We start from the raw sequence: 19,714 nt of genomic DNA, 5'->3' as shown, positions 1-19,714 counted from the left end.
CCAAACAACAGCTCACTGGGAGTAGAGAAAAAAACAAAACAAAAAAACAGTCCAAACTGGAGAACGAGGCCATGTGACACATCTGCTAGGACAGTTGAAAAAAATATTAACAATTGGTCCATAGAAAATCTAATGAAAAAATGAAGTGTTTATTAGCTCTGGGTAAAATAAAATGCAGTGTACAAACTACATTGCTCAGCAGTGACAACATTTATATAGTCATAATGTAAATAATGATTTAATCAAGACTTGTACTATAACTGAGTTGTGGGGAAGGAAGTGAGGAAACAGAGTATAAGAGAGAAAGCTAAATTCTCATCTCCTGTGACTGAGAGTCAACAGATAATACCCAAAATTGATCAGTAAACAGTAGTGTATGTATATGTAAGGAAATCTCAGGAAAAATATATGAGGGGTGGGTGATATTGGTTGCCTCCAGAGAGGGAATTAGAGAGTCTGGGGACCAGGGTTAAAAGGAGACTTTTCATTATTTTTTCCCTTTTTTCTTTTGAATTTTGAACTATGTTGATATACTACCTTTTTGAATAAAGAAAAGAAATAATTAAAAAGAAATAGCAGAAAGAGGATACTTTTTAGAAACATGAAACAGCTAATGAAAAATGGTTAAGACTGTTCAAAGGGGTTGTTTTTAGGAAGGAGAGCTGGGGGATGGGGTAACAGATAAGAGCCTGCTGTATTTAGGTATAAGCTTTTAACAATACCATTTTATTTTTAAAATGAAGTGCATGTATTTATATAAATAAAAAGTCAAAACAACATTAGACTATGAGAACAATTGTAGAGGTAAACTAGGTGAGGTGAAAGAAAACTGGCTACAGCAGGAATTTATGCAGGTGTCAACCCTGAGTGAGCAAAATGTTAATGTCTTTAATAAAACATTTTTCCCCCCAAAACACTTTTTGTCTAAAAAGGTACAGTAGAAAATAAATTTGTATGAGAATAACAAAAATAAATACTACTTAAATCTCAAAGAAGGGACATGTTTCCTAAGTTTCTTTACGTCGCAGCACATTTTTAACATGTAAATCTAGAAAACTGATCCCAGAGTACATGACATGAGTTATGATTTTAGAGAATCAATCATCTACAAATTTCAGAAATCTTCAGTAACCACCTAACTGCATTAAAAAGCAACTGAAGAAAGTAGTCTTGAATATGGCTATGTATACTTGGGTAACATAAAGGTTAATTTTTCCATTACGCCTTGGAAAAGCTAGGTTCTTACATGTTTTTAGGATTCTGATGCCAAAAAAATCTTACCCCTCAGTTCCAGAGAGCATGATACATGTGTCAACCCCTTTAATTCACTTGATCCAGTGTTTACTGATCACTTGGGCACAAGTGGCCAAAGGAAGATTCTCCCAGAATCTTGGGCATCATGGTTTCAAACTCTGTAGTCTGTTGGTGCTGCCCCACGAGGAAGAAGAGTCCTTTTTATTAGCAAGATGTCATTTTAACTGAAGCCTGCAATAAGAGACCAACCCCTGACATCCCACTTGCTCTGCTGCAGTCCAGAAACTGCTGCTTCTCATTTACTCACTCACTCATTGTGATGGTTAATTTTATGTGTCAACTTGGTTGGGCCACAGGGTGCCCAGATATCTAGTCAAACATTATTCTGGGTGTTTCTGCAACTGTGTTTTTGGATGAGATTAACATTTTAATTGGTAGAGTAAAGCAGATTGCCCTCCATAATGTGGGTGGGCCTCATCTAATCAGTTGAAGGACTAAATAGAACAAAAAGACGGACCTTCTCCCGAGTAAGAGCAAAATAACCAGCAGACTGCCTTTGGACTTCATCTGCAATATTGACTCTTCCTGCCTGATGGCTTTTACCTGGAACATTGGCTCTCCCTGCATCTCCAGCCTGCTGTCCTCCCTACAGATTGGACTTACCAACCTCCAAAATCACATTAGCCAATTCTAATCAGTCAATCAATCAATATCCTATTGGTTGTGTTTCTCTGGAGAACCCTGGCTAATACACTCATTCAAACAAATGTTTATTTAACATATACTGTGTGCCAAGCAACAAGCTAAGTGCCAGAATAAAGAGTTAAAACGAAGGTCCTTACCTTTGGAAACTTAGAAGTTTGACAATAATGATGACAACAAATAGTTTCTCCTAAGAGTAAGTTGGCAAGAGAGAATTTACACATGAATTTCATTTAGGAGCTTGAGGCTTCATCAGGCTTACTCATGATTAGAGCCTGATCAAATTTGCTTAAGTACTTGGCTTTTCCAGTCTTGCCTTATCTGTTTTTTTTTCCAGTGGATGGAAGGTTCTAGTGAAAAGCTACAACTTTCCACACCCTAATAGGCTAGCTGCTGAGGACACAGTGCATTCACCTGCTGGTGGTCCATGCAGCTACCCTTACTACACTTCTGAGTGGGTCTTAGACACAGTTTCCCACCTTGAAATACTGGCCAATAGTCAATCATCCAGGAAATTTGCTGGACCTGCCTTGTACTGGTTGGTTTATGAGAACTAGATGATTCAAAGAAAACTAGTACTGGTCTTGTCTGTGAGAATTCTTTGAGCGTGAACCATTCACTCATTAGAGAACTCTAATGAAACCCAAACTGGGGAACAGACTATTCCAAAGGATTCTGCTATGTCTCATACTGTATGAGAGTAGAGTAGAGTGTACTGGAAAGAGCTATGGCTTTAAAGTCAGACAGGTTTGAGGCAGACTCCTGGGCCTGCTTCTTAGTAGCTGGTGACCTTGGACAACTGATCCAGCCTCTCGGACCTTGTAAAATGAGGACAACAGTACCTTCTCACAGGATTCCTGTTAGGACTCAATGGGATCCCAGCTGCACAGTGACAAGGACAGTGTCTGCTATATAGCACACATGCGAATCCACGGAGCGTTGGTGGATCTTTGATCCATCTCTGTGCTTGTAAAAGCAGTAGGGTTGGTTATAAACTTTAGCTTGCAAAGCATTTCTTTATAAAGGAAGGATTACAGTTCTCATTTCAAAATTTTGTGTTGAGCTTTTTGAACAAAGGACCTACGTTAGTTCCAAGTAAAACAAGATCTTTGTTACTCAGAAAACTAGAGGATGGGTGGTAAGTGGATGTCCAAAGAATCTGGCCAATGAAGAGTTAATTCACATTGGCAAGAAGACCGTGCCTGGTCTCCCTCTCCCTCCTAGGGAAACATAAATGTGAATGGAAGAACAGAAAATGGAAGGCTTTACTGTTTGTGAGGCACAGAGCTGGCCCCCAGCCCTCCTCGCCCCCCTTTAAAAATGAAGCCTGGAAAATAATCATCTTCTAAAAATCCTGATACTACCTCACAAGACTGATTTGTTTTCCATTGGGGAAACTAATGAGATCAGTGATTTTTGCTGGATTATCTCAGAAATGCTTATGCTTAGGAACTTGGTGAGGGGGGAGAGTCAGATAACAAAGTTTACTCCGCTTCAAGATTATGTTTAATAAAGACAAACTCAAAGGAATTAAGGAAAGGAGGGAGGGGAGGAGTAGGGAGAAAAATTTCAGAGAAACATTTCGCACAGAAGGGTTATAAAAACACTCTCAAAACCACAGTGTGAAGACTGCAACTGACTCATATTCTAAAAATAACACCAAACAATTCTGGAAAGTTGTAAAATAGAGATATAACAATGGAAACATATTGCTCATTGCCAAACCAAAAGCATAGTAAAGTTGCAACTTTTGCTTAAAAGAGCTAAAAATAAAGGGTTGTGGGGAAAAGTCCAAGAAGAATAATATGCTAGTGGAAATGAGGCAATCCTATATATTTAATAAAAATTTTTGAGTAGTGAATTTTCACAAGGTTCATCTGTCAAAGAAGTAACTGGCAGTTAGAGTTTATCACATCATTAAACTCAGAGCTACTGTTAGTTCTCCAGGAAGGCTGGAGGCCAATACAATACTGACCACAGATCACACAGTTTCCTGACAAACCATCTTGAGTGGCAGTCTTCTCACAGATTCAGAGGAGTGTATTTAAATTCTGGTTAATCTGTCCAAGTATCAAAGTTTGAATTACAAACACAAAAAAGAAGAGAAAAAAAATCCAAGCAGAGATTCAAATGGTCATAAAGGAATTTGTAAAAATATAGTGAGCTTTTTAATAAGTGGTACAAGACATTTTCCTTTTCCTAAAGATTCTACGATGGTTCCATATTGTCTTAAGAACAAGTTCAAATTCCTCATTCTTTGAGGATATTGAAGTTGGGTAGAGTCTTACCATATGTCTTTCTTGTTAACAATACTCATGACAGGTTAATCATCTGGGTGCCATGAACCATGCTGAACCCTTTACATCATTTCCCTTTATTCCTTAAAATAATGAAATGGTCGTCCCCACTCATTGATGAGGAAACTCATCTATGTGTGTTATGCAAATTGGTCAAGGTCACACACCTTTGGGATACAAATACCGATCATCTGCCTCCAGAGAGAAGGCCTGTTTTCTTTCTCTCCGTTAACCATCAAAAGTGAGCTGCCAACATGAAAAGATGCTCAACATCACTAATCATCAGGGAAATGCAAATCAAAACCACAATGAGATATCACCTCACACCTGTCAGAATGACCTTCATCAAAAGAAAGAAAGAAAGAACTCTCCTCCTTCCAATGATTATAAACTATTTTCCTTAAAAAAAAAAAAAAAAGGAACCCACACAACAAATGTTGGTGAGGATGTGGAGAAAAGGGAACCTTCATACACTGTTGGTGGGAATGTAGATTGGTGCAGCCACTGTGGAAAACAGTATGGAGGTTTCTCAAAAAACTAAAAACAGAATTATATATAACCCAGGAATTCCACTCCTGGGTATATATCCAGAAAAAACAAAAACACTAACTTGAAAAGATACACTCACCCCAATGTTCATAGCAGCACTATTTACAATAGTCAAGACATGAAAGCAATCTAAGTGTCCATCAACAGAGGAATGGATAAAGAAGACGTGGTATTTATATACAATGGAATACTACTCCACCATAAAAAAGAATGACATTTTGCCACTTGCAGCAACATGGATGGACTTGGAGGACATCATGCTGAGTGAAATAAGTCAGATAGAGAAAGAGAAATAGTGTATGATATCACTTATATGTGGAATCTAAAAAATACAACAAACTAGTGAATATAACAAAAAGGAAACACACAGAAATAGAGAACAAACTAGTGGTTACCAGTGGGGAGAGGGAAGAAGGGAGGGGCAAGACAGAGGTAGGGGATTAAGAGGCATAAACTATCATGTATAAAATAAGCTACACGGATATATTGTACAATGTGGGGAATATAGCCAATATTTTTTAATAATTATAAGTGGAGTATAACCCTTAAAAATTGTGAATCACCATATTGTATACCTGTAACTTATATAGTATTGTACAGCAACTATACTTCAATTTTAAAAAAAAAAGGTAAGTTCCCAAATCCATGACTTTTGAGCCACTGCTTAAGCTGTCTGCCTTTAGGTGAAAAATACCTCCACCTTCTCTGCTTATCTTTCCAGTTCTAGACCATTCCTCAAAGCCCTGGAGCCACCACAGAGCACCTGATTATACCCGCAAGCATCAATGTCCCCCTTTCTGGCTTTGGCATAGAACAGACTGTCTGTGTCACTTGCTCCCACATTTGATTAGTCAGTCTAGCACTCCACCTAACACTTTCTTTGTTATACTCTTTATCTGTTTTTGTGTGTGTAAATCTTTCTTCTAAACATGATGGCAAGAGCTAGTTTTTAAAATGGTCATATGCTTCCTTCTTTTTTCATACCTAGTGGGAGAAACAGGGTAACTATTTCATAGATTTAATTTAAAATTTTCTGCATTTTGGCAACATGGAGGGACCTAGAGATTATCATACTAAGTAAGTCAGAAAGAGAAAGACAAATACCACATGATATCACTTACATGTGGAATCTAAAATAGGACACAAATGAACTTATCTATGAAACAGAAACAGACTCACAGACACAGAGAACAGACTTGCAGTTGCCAAGGCGGGGGGCGGGGGAGGGAAGGATTGGGAGTTTGGGGTGAACAGATGCAAACTAGTATATGTAGGATGGATAAACAACAAGATCCTATTGTATAGCACAGGGAACTATATTCAATATCCTGTGATAAACCATAATGGAAAAGAGTATGAAAAAGAATATATATGTGTAACTGAATCACTTTGCTGTACAGCAGAAATTAACACAACAGTGTAAATCAACTATACTTCAATAAAACTTAAAAAATAAAATTTTCTGCATTTTGGTTACCCACTATATATAACTACACATTAGGATAATTTACTTTTTGGCTTACCACTATATGGTGATGAGAATAATCTACTTTAAAATAAACTTTCCAATGGAATTGTTTTTTTAAACCCTTTATAGTTCATATCACTGCATAATTGAACTTTTCTAATATGCTTATTAATCTCATATAACAAGAATATTTGATCATGCAGGACAGAGATGAACTGAATAGTCATGAATATATAGTTGCATTTTAGCCAACAGTATCAAATTTCCCCTTAATCAATTTTTCTACCACCATCATGAAGAAATTCAAAAAAGTGGAATGGAGTTTTACCTTTTCTCTCTGTCCCTGGACACACATAAAGAGATCTTCTGTTAAGAGTAATTTACTAAAAAGAGCCAACAGGAAGTTTATAGAATGGAAAGGCAACCGGGTAAACTACCTCAAGAGAAACTAGAAGCTGCATGCGTAACCCTGGTAGACAGCTCACGGGCCAGCATGCTCCATAGGCAACCTGTCATTATCAAGCCAGAAATGGATGGAACTTGCTGTTCCAGGCATTGGAGGGCAGGCAATTGGTATATTTAACAGTCAGCCTGGGCTATGGCCGGAAGAAGGACAGACATAAAGGGAAGCTGATTCCAAAGAACACTCTGAAGGTTGGTCCCAGGACTAAAATGAGCACGAGTGGGAGCAGTCTTGTATACGGCCCACTCCTGAGCCACAGTCCTGAGGCTGCACGGTGGTGTGAAGTGAGTCAGAGCCTCAAAGGGACCTCACAGCGCCCCACCTTACATCCAGGTCCTCCGAAGCTGGTCCCCGGTCAGTGGCAAAGGCTGATGGGGTAGAATGTGTTCATCTAGGATTCCCATGGGAGAATCAACCACTTTTTTTCATGCAGTCATTAGGAGAGAGGAAGATTATACCAGAGTAGAGCATCCTGCCACAGCCTAAGGCCTTGGCAGCTCAACATTAGGGCTGATGTGGCTTCTGCCCCCTCCAAGAAACTAATTTCTGGGGTTTGGCGTCCAGAATCCAACCAAACACCTGGATCCTATTTCCTTCCCCCTTCTCAGGGCTGTTTCCACATTCTAACTTCAAAACTCTCCTTCCTTTCTCCTTGATAGTGAAATCCTTGATCACGGGTACTGCTTTTTTGACTGGAGAACCGAGGGGCTGGCAAAAGGACTGAAGACAGCATGGCCGTGGCTTTGGGAGGTTTTTCATAGCCTGTAGAGGGGAGCCAGGCATCTGTTCAATTACTCTGGTTTTGCCTGCCTACCCAGAGCCTATGGGAAGCAAAAATGGCAGCTGCTAAAGAGTGCTTTTTTCATTTACGTACCGTGCCGCCTTACTTGACAAAGCTGTTTTGAACAAAGCTGGCATCTGCTCGTTGCCCTGGGGTAAGTGGTCAGCTCCTCTGTGCTGAATCGCTGCCACTGTGCACACCCAGGTCTGTGTGTCAGCCCGCAAGGCTGCCTCGTGTCTGGGGAGGGAGGTACCACCCTGGTCTCAGCGTTACAGTGGGAGGAACAGCCAGAGAGAAGCAGGTGTTCTGCCTTCCTGTTACTTCACCTGACCCCACATCCGAACAAAATAACAGCAGCCCTAAACCAGAGGGAAAAGGCAGGGAGAATCCAGCCAAGTCGCATTTTAAGGTCCTCTGGGTTTTTCTACTTCTGGCTAAGTTCTTATCTGTGGAAAGTGGTGTTGAATGCCTCCTCTTTGCTCGTGGAGACACACCTTCTTCCGTTGCTTGTGCAGCTTAGGGAAGGCTTGAGGGAAATTTAAAAGATGTGTGAACTGGGAACTTTTGAAGTCACATTTCAACATCAGTACTGCTTATATGCATGGAAAATTTATGGTACCCATTCCCTCCCCGCAACCCAAGTGATAGCAGAAGGCAGCTTCAGGACAGTTCCCAGGCCTCCCATAGAACGGATCAAGCCTCCAATCCTCACTCGCCTTATCTCCGCGATCAGCAGAGGGAGCCAGAAACTGAGTGGTAGATGTTGGGCAGGGGGCATGCTGGTTACTTCTTACCTCGGGGGCCTGTGGGCACTATCCCGATCCCCAGGGCCAGCACCTTTAACTTACAGTCAGGGGAAGCTTAGGGAACAGGGAATGTTTCTTCATTCAAATAATCGAGAGAGATCTATCAAAGTCTACAAATAATAAATGCTGGAGAGGGTGTGGAGAAAAAGAAGACCCTCCTATACTGTCGGTGGGAAAGTAAATTGGTGCAGCCATTATGGAGAACAGTGTGGAAGTTCCTTAAAAAACTAAAAATAGAGCTTGCGTATGATCCAGCAATCCCACTCCTGGGCATATACCTGGAGAAAACTATAATTCGAAAAGATACATGCACCCCAATGTTCATAACAGCACTATTTACAATAGCCAAGATGTGGAAGCAACCTAAGTGTCCATCAACAGATGAATGGATAAGGAAGATGTGGTACATATATACAATGGAATATTACTCAGCCATGAAAAAGAATGAAATATTGCCATTTGCAGCAACATGGATAGACATAGAGATTATCATACTAAGTGAAGTAAGTCAGACAAAGACAAATATCACATGATATCACTTATATGTGGAACCTTAAAAAAAATGATACAAATGAACTTATGTACAAAACAGAAATAGATCCACAGACAGAAAACAAACTTATGGTTACCAAAGGGGGAAGGGGAGGAGGGATAAATTAGGAGTTGGGGATTAACATATACACACTACTATATATAAAATAGATAACCAACAAGGCCCTACTGTATAGCACAGGGAACTATACTCAATATCTTATAATAACCTATAAGGGAAAAGAATCTGAAATAGATACATATATACACATATATGTATAACTGAATCACTTCGCTATACACCTGAAACTAACACATCATTGTAAATCAACTATATTTCAACTTAAAAAAGAATAAAAAAGAATAAATAGATAAAATAAATTTACTAAAACAAATAACAAAACAAAGCAAAACAACAGAACTCAAACTAGAAGAGGCCCTGGGATAGGCCCTATTCCAGCCCCTGCTCCTCCCCTGAAGAGAAGGCACAAGTCTGTGGCTGAGGTTGCCTAATCTGGCCTGTGGGATGTGTTTTGTTTGCCAAGCACAGTTTACTTTTAAATGTTTTACTCTTAATTAGTTGCAACCCTTAAAGATCTGAAGATTTCATATCAATAAATAGATAACTGGATTTCCAGAAATCCTTGATAAAGCGGAAGATCTGGCAAAGCTGGCTGACATCCCCGTGTGGAACATAGCTGCCTTCCCTCCTTAAGCCCCAGCAGCCCCTGGCCCTCCTCCGGCATTTATGCTCCCTGTTGGCCCCTGCAGCCATGGACTTTGCCCTCTTAGGCATGACCAATGTTTCCCTACCTAATGTTTCACCTAGGAAGCTCTGACAAAATTCCACACCCATGTTGAGACCAGTGAAGGCAGAATCTGGGCCTAGGGAGGGACCTGGGCCTTAGAAGAGTTCTAAAGTCCCTACATGATGTGAACAGGCAGCCAGGTTTATGGAGGGCTGGGGCTAGACCATGAAGGGCAGATGGTAAATTATTCTCTTTTGGAAGCTCCTCAGTGCCTCATTTTATTATTTCACCATTTTAGAAGTTCATTCTAGTCTATCGAAACCTGGTTATCTCTTATTCCATTCTTTTCAGAACCTCACCCAGCCTCAGGATTTTAAAAAAAAAATTTTTTTTGAAAGCTTCTCCTCTTTCTGCTACATTGTTATTTTGGTTGCTCCATTCTGAACCCCTCCTCCAGTGTCTCCACATTCTTTTTAAAGTTCAATGGACAAAATTAGAAATAATACCTTAACCATTATTTTACTAGAGTAGAATTCAGTAGGGGCATTTATTCCTGGTTCTATCATATCATAACACCTCAGAACCACATTAATTTCTTTTCACAATGCCTTTTTTTTTTTTTTTTAACTTAATTATCATCTGGTTTTTGTTAACAAGGAACTCATTTGCAAAAACCTGAGACACCACACTCCAGGATGGAAAACCAAGTTTGGGGGCAAATAAAGCACCGAATATCAACCCTCGTTTCCCTGTTAGAGGGACATCAAACTTCCTCAAGGGCCACAACCTGATAATGTAAAATTAAAGAGGCCATATGGGGAGCTTCCTGGTGGCCTACTGGTTAGGATTCCGGGCTTTCACTGCTATGGCTGGGGTTCAGTCCCTGGTCAGGGAACTGAGATCCCTCAAGGCATGGCGTGGCCAAAAATAAATAAATAAATAAATAAATAAATAGACCGTATTCATGTCCATGACAGTTTTACTTCTTTACTTATACATTAATTTCCTCCCAACAGGCGAGTCTGTTTTTAGGGAATTTCCAAGCTAATTTGATAACTGCTTTTCTTAGGGTTATTTAATTTTTTTTTTTCCATTTTGTAGGCTTCTCCTTTCTTTCCTTTTTGTTTTCGTTAACATAATCCTCAACTATCAGGTTATAACAGAAAAACTGCTTAGCGGGAGACGGGATTGGAAGACCAGCATCTCTCTATTATTTTGTTGTGCTCATTTTATAGATCAGGAAACTGAGGCCTGGAAAGGCTCCCCCACCCCACAGCTGACTGCCCACACACACAACATTGGAGGAGTCCTGGCTCTGGCCGGCCCCCTGGGCAAGGTGAACCTTACCTGACGCTGGATATCAGACAGCACAGCAAGAAATCCAGCCTCAGAGATGGCAGAAGTGAGGCTTTCGATACTATGTCTCGGTATCACACATTCGGGCCTGAACCAGATCGACATGGAAACGCACACGAAATATTGAACATGATATTCCGGAGCCAACTGACGCTGTTAAACGCTCCTTGGAACCCCTAGGGGAAAGCCAAGGTTCTTTAAGAAATATACAAACCACCGAGCCACCCTGGCATGATGCCAGCTCTGGAATGTTGGAAATCTTGTCCAGAAATACATATAAAACCGAAGCTGAACTTCAAGATTCCCTCTAGCAACCAATAGTAAGAAAAAGCACACCCCTTCATACACATACTTCGGGGAGAAACGGGAATTATTTACGCATGGTGTTCATAAAATATCTGCTCTGTTAGAACACAGTGTGAGAGGAGGCGAAGGGAAGGAGCGAGCTCGGGGTTTGGGACCTGAGGCCCAAGAGTCTCTTAAATCGCAAAAGAATCCGGACGGGCCGCCGTCGGGAGGCGCGACCCTGTGGCGCGCGATGCTCTCGGAGGTGCCTCCACTCCTGGGTCCCCGCAGGCCTGGCCGCGGTGGTCACTGCCATTGCACAAGGGTCCTCCCGGGCGGGAGGCCTAATCTCATTGTTTCGAGCCAACCGTAAAATGCAGCTTCTCCCCTTTCTCAAAAAGGACCCGAAGTACTGGGGACTGAACAGGACTGTCTACCCCGGCTGCCTAGGCCCGAGGTCTTTTCTTTGTGCATCCGTCCCCAAAGCACAGGACCAGATCCCAAGGCGTGCGCTAGAAACCGGGCGCTCCAGCCTCCTCTCGCAGCCACCCCGGTTGTCGCCTCCTTGTCGCGCCAGCGCGCACCACCTACAGACAAGGCGTGGCGAGGCGCGTCGCGAGGCCCTCCCGCAGCCCGATGCCCCCCCCGCAGCCCGATCCCCCTCGGGCCGGCCTCTGCTCCCGCTGCCTTTGCGTCCCCGCCACTAGGCTGGAAGCCCTAGGAGCCGAGCCGCCTGCAAGCAGTGCGGAGCCACAGATACTCACGTTTCCAAGTGTTTTCGTGAAGTGCGCGCACTCCCCGCGGCCACTAACAGAAGCCAGAGAAAGCGCTCTGAGAGCCGCCTTTCAGGCAGCGAGAAGTGACAAGCTGGCGCCCCGCTGAAAGCCCCTCATTTTCTGCAAGCTCACTCAAAATGCGCCTCGGTGCCGCCAGCGCAGCTGCCAGGTTTAATAACTGTGTCAGACAGCCCCTCCCCCCAAAAAGAGACACAAAGATGACAGGCTGGGGACCAAGGAGCTCATGTTCGACCGCAGTCACCCTGCCTCATCCCTAGCGATGCCGCAGCTGGAATGACTGCGCAGGCACGGACCGGGAAAAGGTTCAAACTCCAGCCTTGACCTAGGAATTCTCCAGAAACCTCAGTTCTTTCCTAGTCGCTCTGAGCATAAAACTGATACTCTTCCCAACGATACTTGTGAAACAAAGCAAGAGGCGAGTGCCTTCCCAGTTAACCCAACCTGCGTCTCAAATGTAAAGGGGACTTAGAGGAACGCAGCAAACCTCAAACCTCTTAATACTTGATTTTCTGGGCACTGGTGGAATATCCTGGCACTATGCAAAGCGCAAGAATCTCATCAAACTGGGTTTCGCTCACGTTTTGTCGCGCACACGAATGCTGCAGCCTCTCCAGAGGACACTGGCCAGCAGAACCTTACTGTTTGGGGGTGGGGGGGCTCCTTCGCAGCTCCTCCTCGACCTGGACCATCTCCAAAGCGCGGGCAGCGCCTCGAGAGCCACTGGGTTTTTATCAAGCCGGAAGGAATTAGTGGTTCTGTTTTTCATGTGAAATATCCCACCAAAGGTAGTGCTTGATAAAATATAGTACATATATAACCCGTACAGGGCGCTAGGGGCCCCGCCCCGCCCCGAGGGTTCCTCCCAGCGCCACCCGCTGCGCCCGCCGCACCTGCTTCTGCGGGGAGTGGTTTCCGTGGAAACTCCGGAGAGCCAGTCCTCCCTTCGGACACGCTGTTGCCCCGACAACTGCGACCTAGCATTAGGCTGTCCAGGAAGGATGGCAATGGATGCCTGCTTTAAATCACAGATTCAGAGAGATTCTCGAGGGTGGGAGGGCAGAAACAGGAGGGCAGTGAGTGATATTTGGGAATGGAGGCGGAGCCGCGGGAGCCTGCTTGTGGGTGGTGGGGATAGTGGACATCGCAGGCCCGGGGGACCGCATATGTCCCCCCCCCTTCCCCCTCCACTAAACAAATTTACACTTGGTTTTAGAACAAATTCCGTCATTCTCTTCAGCATATTTACTTTTCTCTATTCTGCTTAAGATACTATATAAAAGTTATTTTGCACAGACGGAGCACTAGCTAGTTCCCGGTAGAAGTGAGGAGAGGCCCACAGAGATGTGTGAAGCCGAGGGGAGACCTCGTGTGAATAATATTTGACTGTGCACTATCAGGCCACGGAAAACACACGGCTACAAAATTACACTCATGTGATGGTTTGGGTGGGGAAAAGGAGAAGGATGGATGAGACTATCCACATATGTTAAAAGGCTCAATGTTTGTATGCCATCTCGTTACTTCTGGGTATGGGCATTTTATACTCGTCAAACAAGTCGGTATTCAAAAGTAAAATGAAACAAGTTAATGTGCTTTGTGCAAGGCACAATAGGATTGCAGACAAGTACACACATACCCCATATTGGTTTGTCCTTACTCTAAATTTTATGTTTCGTATCTGAGTTATTGAAAGTTTAAAATCAATGGCATATTTGAATTGAGGAGATTTTACTATACACATTATAATAATATGATGATTTTAATTAACCTCTGGGTTGAGACTGAAATACATATATTTGTATGTATGTGTGTGTGTGTGTGTGTGTGTGTATACACAAACTCATCTCTTTAAAAGTCATAAATGCATTTCTGTTAAGTTCCACATGCACCTAATTTTCATAAAGGAAGTGATATTTCTATATTTTAAGAAAACAGTTTCTGTGAAAGAAAACATACAGGAAATTTTTGTCATAAAGCAAAGACTTTCATCAAGAAGAGCCATCTAATTTACATGTTTTGAAAATCCACATGCTGTATCCTGAATCTGCTTTGAAGCACATAATTTTGGAATCATGTGATGTGATGTTTATTTGCAAATGAAGATCTCTAAAACAAAAAAGTATAGCCAGCAGTAGAATAGTCATCCACCTCTCTCTCTTATTACATTTCAAGTTTGAGAAAATAAAAGTATCAAGAAGATTATCTTCACATCTAACAAAATTTAACAGTGAATACTGTAGAAGACAGAAGAATAGGGGTAAAGAAGTTAAAAAACACTAAGCAATGAACCATTTAAAACTATCGCTCCAAAAAATAATTAAGAGGAAGACGGTTATATTTAAAATATCGTATTCATAGTTAATATTAACTGAGATTCAAAACAGTAGATAGTTATGATCCCAATTTTTTCAAAGTTATTTGTGTGTGTACCTGTACATATGACAATGATGATGCAGGCAAATTCTTGGCTTTACACTTGCCTATATCACTTGCCTATATTTCTCTACACTTGCCTATGATTTCCACAACAAATATTACCAGTGAGAGCAGTGCGGTAGGCTGCTTGAAAGAGGAGGCTCAGAATCAAATAGCCTTGGCTTAAGTCCCAGCTGACACTTCCTGGCTATGTGTGCTTTCTCATTTGAAAAACTTGGCTAAGAATAACACCTTCCTCATAAGGTGGTTGGGAGGATTAAGTAATATAAGGCCTCAGCACAGGGCCTGGCACTGTGTTCATTATAGCAAATACATGAATCCCAATTTTTAGGCTATTTTTCCCAGGATTTTAATTCTACACTGAATATTTTTGAAACTTCAATTAGAAATTATTGTTTCATATATGCAATGTTGTTTACAGTTGTCCACAGTTTTTACCTATATTTCCCATCATTCCTTTTTGCATCTCAGAACTTCCTCTGGGATTACTCTCCTTTTCCTTAAAGTACATCCCTAAGAACATTCATAGTGAGGTTTTTTGTTACTGAAATCTCCCAGTTTTGGTTTGATAATGTCTTTCTTTTGATTTTGTTCTTGAATAATGGTTTCACTTGACATATCATTTTAGGTTCATGGTTATTTTCAATCAGCACTTTGAAGATATTCCACTGTCTCCTGGCTTCACTGTTGCTAATGATGAATAGCTGTCATGTAATTTTCACTTTTTTCTAGGATATCTGTCAACTTTGAATGTTTTGTTCTTTGTTATGCTCTTATTCCATTATCTTATCTCTTTAAAAATATTAAACACACTTATTTAATATTCTATGCCCAATCATCCAGTATTCATAGCCTTTACAGTTTATTGGCGCACAAGACTCTCAATTCCTTATTTATTTAGTGATTTTTATTTATTGTGAATTCACATACCTTTGAACTCTGTCAGTTGGACCTCTTTGAGTCCTGTGTTAAAGTGAAATGCCCAGGTAGATGGGCTGGGGAGGTGGGAACACTACCAACATGGGACCACTTTAAAATAAATTTTATGTTTAAAGTTTTCAGGTCCATGTAGGAGATGTAAATTTCAGGCTCAAACACTTGTGAGTGGAAGCCTAGAATTGGAAGTACTTTGGGCAGAGTTTTCTTCCCAGTGCCAGGACTGAGGTAGGTAACATTTCCTTATGCAGGCAGGTTGTGCTCTGGTATAACCATTGTGCTGTCTTTCAGGGGTTCTGGCCTCCCACCCTGCTCAAGCCCACTGCTTTTTATCTCCTGCCTCCTGGACGTGGCTCATTCAAACTGAGACTCTGGGGTTGGCCGGTGCCCCTTCTCCTTCATCCCTCTCAGCAAAGGCCTGCTTTCCCCTCTACAATCAAGCTTTTTCATAGTTTTGCCTTCCCTTTACTTTACCACCAGCTCCGCAGTGCTTTGAAAGAGTAAGACAAACGATTCAATTTTTTTAAATAGGCAAAAGATTTGGACAGACATTTCACTGATGAACATATATAGATAACAAATAAGAACATCAGGGAAATGCAAATTATGAAATACCACAATGAAATACCACTACACAAGAATGGCTAAAAGATGAGAAAGACTGACGATATCAAGTATTGCCAAGAACATGGAGCTACTGCAAACCTCAGACGTTGCTGATGGGCATTTAAAATGGTATAATCACTTTGGGAATCAATTTAGCAGTTTCTTATGAAGTTAAACATACATATATGTATTCGTTTTCTATTGCTATAACAAAACCACAAATTTAGTGGCTTAAAACTACATTTGGTTTTTGTCTCATAGCTGTGAAGGTCAGAAGTCTGGGACAGTGTGGCTGGGTTGTCTGCTCATGGTGTCACAAGACTGAAGTCAGGGTGTTAGCCAGACTGAGTCCTCTTCTGGAAGCTCTAGGATGAAATCCACTTCCAAGCTCAGTGAGGGTGTTGGCAGAATGCAGTTCCTTGTGGTTGCAGGACTGAGGTCCCCATTTCCTTGCTGGCTGTCAGGTGAGGTCTTCTCTCTTAAGACTGTCCATATTCCTTCTTAGGGGTCCCCTCTGTCTTCAAGTCAGTGAGGATACATTGAATCTCCCCTGTGCTTCACATCTCTCTGACTTTCTTTTTCGTCTAAAAGTTTTTAAAAGGCTCACATGATTAGATTATGCCCACCCAGCTAATCTCCCTTTGCCATGTAAGGTAACATAATCATAGGGGCCATAGCTCATCATATTCACGTGTCCCACTGACACTCAAAGTGGAGGGAATTAGGCAAGGGTGAGGGTCATTGGGAGTCTTTCTCAGAATTCTGCTTACCATACCATATGAGCCAGCCATTCCATTCCTAGGTATTTACCCAAGAGAAGTGAAAATATATGTGTACCCAAAGACTTATAGGTAAATATTTATATCCACTTATTCATTATAGCAAAAAACCAGAAAGAACTCAAACATCCATCAACTGGTGAATTAATAAAACAGATTGTGGGATATCCATTCAGTGGAACACCACTCATCAACAGGAAAGGAGCAGACTCCTGCCATGCACAACAGCATGGAGAAATTGCCAAAGCATGGCGCTCAGTGGAAGAATTCGAATACTGTTGGTCTACTTTATTCTGAAACCTGAAACTGGCTCCCATACACAGAGGGCAGGAAGAGACAGAAGAAAGAGGCAGACCACTTCATATTGGTAGGTGGCAGGTTTAATAACCAAGGGAACTTATTTACAAGGCTTGTCTGGGGCAGCTGCAAGATGAGTCAATCTTCACACCTGCCTGCCAGAATCTTAAAAATTTATGTTAGAGGCCTTAACTTAGTTTAGTCCTGTATACTGTCCCAATGGCTTCAGCACCACATCACCATCTCCAGGCTGCGTCCTTGGGTGGCTTCTAGCACAAGGAAGGCAGGCAAAGCTCACATTCCAAGGACAGGGGAGGAGGTAAAGAGCCTCCAGTTGCCCAGCTCTTGGGTCAACTATTGGTCATGTCCTCTTGATCACCTCCTCCAACAAACACAGAAACTACATGCTGTATGACTTAATTTATATGAAGTTCTAGAATAGGCAAAATTATAGTAATTGGAAATAGATCAGTGGTTGCCAGGGGTGAGGGGGAGGGGAAAGGACTGACAATAAGGGGGCACAGGGGACTTTGTGGGGTGATGGAAATGTACTGTATCGTGGTTGTGGTGCTGGTTACGTGACTCTGTACATTTGTCGATATTCACTGAATGGTACATTTAAAATCAGTGAATTTCATTATATGTAAATAATAACTGAACAGAATGGACAAAAAAGACTAAGGTTTTTATATTTTATCCAGCATTTTAAGGTGTTCTATACTGGGAGTTTCTCTACCCATTTAATCCACAAAATTCATCTAAGACTTTCTTAACTGTGTATAAATGTGCCTGTATGTTTCATGCCTAGCCCTTACCCTCAGTGGAATTGCACAGTCACTTGGCTATTGTTTATCTCCTCTGGGCTAGACCATAAACCCCATGTGGACAGGGTCATGTTCACCACTGTAACCCAGGACCTGCCCAGAGTGGGCCTTGGATAAATATTTGCTGGATAACAAAAATATTTGTTGACTAAATGAATAGCCCCTCCCCCAGAGCTATTTGGAACACTGGAAAATCTGATTCCACATCTTTCTTCCAGCTGATCTCTTGTTACCTTCAATTCTATTACTAAAACATTTTCTAAACTGTAATTGAAAGTTGGAGTTAGAAACCATTCATTTAGCCCCGTTACGTTATAGAAACCACTTATCCTGGCTTCTGTTTTCTGGGCTGGAAGCCCAGGGTGCACTCAGAGTGTCACCACATGGGCTGAGAGGGGAGAAGTACAGCAGCTGAGGCTGAGTCTTTGGGCTGCTCTGGCTGGGCCTCCCCTCACCCCCGGCCCCTTCCCGATTTCCTGTCATTTCCAGTCCTCTTTGGTCACAGCAGACTAAGCACCCTATTTCACTCCAAGGCTTAAATTCCGTTTTCTCTTTAAGGTACACATGATTCATCTAAACTTTCAAAATATATGTATATTAGCATTAGTCAGAGGACAGTGTCATTTAAGATCAGGTGATCTCAGTAACATGAACAGAAACCAAAGAATGCAGAGCCCGCTGGGCTGGAGCCAACAGCACCCTCAGAGGAGAACAGGGCCAGGAAGGCACCAGACATATTTCTTTGTTTAGGAAACTAATTAGGCCCTCCATTCATTTGACCTTGGTCTTTGGTTACTTATTTGTAAATGTCACACCCGCCACTGCCCCCTACCTCCCCCTTCCAGGACAGAACCAAGGTACAAAACTGCCAAGTGCTAAAATCCTTCCTGGTTATTGTGATCTACCAACAGGGAAAGTCAGGTGAGAAATAGGTATTTCCCTTGCCTTTGCTTTTAGTATACAAATCTGTAAGCAAATATCTGGTGCTCCCTCTTAAAAATGCAATATAGTGCACATTGGCTATTTGCTACCCAGCATTTAACATCCCAGCCTGGCAACAGATGCTCGAATTTCCAGAGAAAGTTTGGCTTGGGTCAGATTGAAACTAAGTTCCAGGAGTGGGCCCCATAATCTTAAACCAGTGGCACACCCGCTTGTGCCCGCAACTCACCTGGATTGGCACTAACCCAATCAGAGCCAGTGAGCCACAGGAAGATATTTGCTGAGACTTTGGGGAAAAATAAACCTTCTTTTTCTTTTAGCAATTCTGGGAGAACAGACTATCCTTTTTACTCTGGATAGTATGGTATGAGAATGTGACTTTTGGAGCTGCTGTAACCATTTTTCCATTAAGGGAGACCTTGGAGCTGCCTTTGTGGCCACCTCATGGAGGCTGAGGATAAAACCAACACCACAGAAGGCAGAGTGGGGAGGAGAGAAACCTGGCCCTAGGTGGCATCTGTTGAGCTGCTGGAGCAAACCTCACCTGAAGTCAGCACCTCTAGATTTCCAGTTACCACTGTATCAATAAACTCCCTTTGTCTTATAAGGCAAACTGATTTCAGTTTTCTGTCATTTACAATTTTAAAATGTGACATTTAGTTTAAGGATGCTCGTATTAAAACTACAGTGTCATTTAGACATTGCCTAAAAGTTCTATTTTGCCTAGAGTTTTCATAAATCTTTCACAAAAGTTTGGCAACTGTTTTTCAAACTTTCAGAATTCTAACATGCAGACACCAGGTTGACTGCTGCCCAATGTCCTGACACTCAGTAATTCCCTGATCTTTGTAAGGCT

General features: G+C 41.9%; 1 protein-coding gene across 1 annotated transcript in view; it reads right to left on the bottom strand.

Annotated features, from left to right (window-relative positions):
- The window catches only part of TRIM2 (tripartite motif containing 2), a 165,532-nt gene extending 154,498 nt beyond the window's left edge, over positions 1-11,034 (bottom strand). Inside the window, exon 1 of the mRNA XM_068542650.1 lies at positions 10,948-11,034. The gene's annotated coding sequence lies outside the window, so the exon portion shown is untranslated. The remainder of the gene's footprint in view (positions 1-10,947) is intronic.
- Between the last annotated feature and the right edge of the window lie 8,680 nt (positions 11,035-19,714).

This window comes from Eschrichtius robustus, chromosome 4 (assembly GCF_028021215.1).
Source record: "Eschrichtius robustus isolate mEscRob2 chromosome 4, mEscRob2.pri, whole genome shotgun sequence".
Lineage (NCBI taxonomy): Eukaryota > Metazoa > Chordata > Mammalia > Artiodactyla > Eschrichtiidae > Eschrichtius > Eschrichtius robustus.
Note: the sequence above shows the minus strand (reverse complement) of the source record. Positions and strands in the feature narration are given on the sequence as shown.